Below are 3,795 nucleotides of genomic sequence, written 5' to 3' on the forward strand. Positions count from 1 at the left end.
GTCCGACGGGTGTATGATGTACCGTTTACGGTGATCTTGTTAGATCGTATTAATTGCGTTTAGGTTGGCTACATGTAGGTCACGACATACAATGTCCTGGGAACAATCGTAACTACTCGGTCACGAAAAATGACGACTGTAATCCGATTGGTCCTTGAAATTGTGGTGTGTTCACGGTTTATAATGCGTAAGCTGTCCCAAATTACTTTCAGTCAAATAAGATAAGTATAACTTACTTTCAATCCTGATTATTTATTAGCCGAGTTGCATAGCAAATCTCGGCTTTTAAATTGGCGAAGGATAGGTGGGCGGGCGGCGTCAACAATTAGCTTGTCTGGTCTCTAACTTTCATACTTTTTGGTGCAGCTTTGTGAGACTTCCATATTTTTATCACATCCAAAAGAGGAAAGTTCCTATTATGAGGTGAAAAGGTCAAGGTCTCTTCACTATATACTGTGGATTTGAGCTTGCCTCCAACTTTTATACATGTACTTGCTGGTGCATGTTTATCAGAATTCAAATCCTGATGACATTCAAGATCCACGTTGCTTTTGAAATCCAAAGGTCAAGGTTATTATCACACTAAATACCTATTGCGGCCATTCAAAGCTTCATATTTATAAACTATATTAAATGCGTGCATGTTTTTACTTCGTGAATGCAAGCGTGCATGATTTTCCAAACTGCAACTCGGCCATACGCATCTTTGATGCGTTTTAGCGATTTTTATTTTAAATACATTGGATAAAAAAAATTATATATGACATAGATTTGGATTTTACATTACGTGGGCCAATATTGTCATGGCCGCAAAATGGAAACGTTGGAGCTGAACATATGATGTCATTTGTTGTGACTCAACGCCAACTTATTTTATCCATAAAATATAGACAATGCCAAATGAACAAATCAAATAGCATTTTATAAGTGAAAATGATATAGAAATATTCCGCCATTTTAAAATAATTTACTGCTATAAGAAGTTGGACGGGCTTGCTATCAAACCGTGAAGTCTATAGTATAGGGCTTCTCATTAGATTTGATCACGTGACCGCCCAACTTCATAGCCAAGTGAGGTTGTTAAAATGGTTATTTAATATACAAATGTATTTGTGACGAACAAGCAATTTTAGAATAGAACTACATGTATAGCCATCCGCTGCACACCTTGACGCGTTGACTAGAAACTGTCCGTTCATATTTTTTAAAACTGAAAATTATTAACTCCTGTCGTCATTATTCAGAAAGGGTGTGTCAAACAGTCTGAAGTTGGTAAAAGGAGAGAACAATCAACATTTTGAATGTTAAGGAATTTTGAAGGATGCGCGCATGCGCAGGCTCGGGTACACTAAAAAAAGGGTGTGAACCCCGCTTGTCACATACATATAGACTAAACCAAGATACTATTCTCATTGCATCAACTTCATTATGTTGGAAATAATACATGCAAATCTATTTTGAAAATGATTAACACCGAAAGCTCAATTTCTACATTTGTATTTTTCACAATTGATATACTGTGCATTTCTTCATAACATTTTCTAATTATACAATTTTCGTTAAATAACACCTTACTCCAAAACTTAACAATGGTATACCGGTATAACCTATCATACATAAGAGGAACTCTGTCCAATTCAGTGCACATTACTACATTGCTTGTACTCTTTTTCACACCTAGTATTTGCTTACAGAAGTAAGTATGTACTTTTTCAATGAGTACCCCAAATTTCAGAGGCATAATTCAAAAAGCGATGATAATGTTTCAATATTTAATTACATCTGCTCTCCTACTTTGATCTGTTAATTATTCCTAAGCTAGTGAATTTATTGTTAAGATGAAAAAGAATCCCCAAATAAGTAATTTTTCTACATTTTCCTATTCCTCATGGACCAGTGCTCATTATTCGGGGGTTTTTTTGGGGGGGGGGGGGGGGTCTTCATTTATTTATTTATTTAATACTGAAAACTACAATCTTTGACTTTTCAACATTAATGCACAATTTCCATTCTTTACAATAACAATCTAATTCACTTAAATGGCTCTGTAGTCCCTCGACCGATTCTGAAAAAGGTACCAGGTCATCAGCAAGAATAAATTCAGGGAAGATAACTCGTATGACAAGCACTAAGAATTTTTTTTAAAAATTCCAAATCGTTTATATATAAACTGAATAAAATTGTCGATAATACTTCCTCACATTATTGCTAAAATTGTCGCTGAGTTGGCCGTCTACATCAATACAAGAATTCACCTGATTGAACAAAGCTTTAATAACTGCGAGAAGTTTCCACTGAATGCCCGATGAATTAAAAGCTTTCTTAAAATCTATGAAAGCACAGTACAACTTCCTTTTTCTACACAAAGTGTTACTTATTATAGAATGTAAAGCGAAGATAGCATCTCTAGAACCGCAAAATTAAACATCGCATGTAGACTATTCTATAAGCTAGAAGTCAATAATTTAAACATGTTACTAACAAGACTAATCGCTCTGTAATTATTTCACCTTTTATGTACATGAATAATAATAGACGAAGACCAAGTGCTTGGGAAAATACCTGTATCTAATATACAATTAAAAAGATTATGCATCACAGGTAGTAAAAAATCCTGAAATTCAATGAAATATTCATTCAAAATTCCATCTTTGAGATTCCCCGCGCTTTAAATTATTCCTAAATCTCATCGACACTTATAGTTTTATCTAGATCTTCGAAAATACAGTCCCTTCATTACCTTCGCTTCCATTGATGTTGTCTGCATGCAAGTTACATGAAGCAATGGATTTGAAATGCTCATAAAATCTATTTTCGCAAATTTCGCAAATAAATTGTTTAGGATTATTTTTCTTTCATATACTCAACCTGTCACCTTCTGATCTTTTGTAAAAACGTTTAAATTTATTTTCAGATTTTCGTAAATACTTTTTTATTTGTGAGATCATTGTGATTGTCAGCGCTTCCGAGCTGTTAAATTTTCGTAAAGCTGCAAGGTAACTCTTTATATAGATATAAGATTTTCATGAAACCAAAGTTTACCAGATAAATATGCAGAATGTATATTTTGACCTCAGATATGTTTAGATTGATGTAAGTTACAAGTACTAGCGTCAAAAATCTTGCCAATATTAACATTTAAAAAGTTAGTAAGTATTTCAACACACACACACACACGTGTCTACAGTAATTGCCTCTCACGTGTAAACGAACTTTAAGAGTGGATTCGCATGTAAATATAAATGTATTAATTAATAGATCTATTTAATGCGTCATTGAATGAAATACATATAATGTGGAACAGAATTGAATGTTTCTCGAAGTATACGACACCTTTCACTGGAAGTGCAGCGGCCATTCCACATCACAGTGAAAGGCACCTATATACGTGACCATGTAATAGGTTAATCTCCGGATAGTAATGCTGTTACGTGTCCCCAAGACACTTTTATACTTTGCGGATGCCATTTCGTGTTTTTTTTAACAAAATGATCAACAAGATTTCTAGAAAGTGACATGAATTTAGCTCTAACACTGCGAAGAGAAACCGTGAATATTTTTAACATAAAACAAGTGTTTCGAACCCAAAAGACACCGAAAGGATGTCGAAGTGGCCATTAACACGTTTGAAACACGACTTCATTTCCTCCCAGTCATTGCGCTCCCTGAGTTATCTCAAGGTGCTTCTTTAATTAATAAGGTATTAGCGAAAAATAATTATGTAAAATGAGGACAAATTTCGATAAAAAGAAAATTAAATTTTTCCAGCAATTAAAATGGCAAGCAGTTGATGCA

The sequence above is a fragment of the Ostrea edulis genome, chromosome 2 (assembly GCF_947568905.1).
Source record: "Ostrea edulis chromosome 2, xbOstEdul1.1, whole genome shotgun sequence".
In the NCBI taxonomy this organism is placed as follows: Eukaryota; Metazoa; Mollusca; class Bivalvia; order Ostreida; family Ostreidae; genus Ostrea; species Ostrea edulis.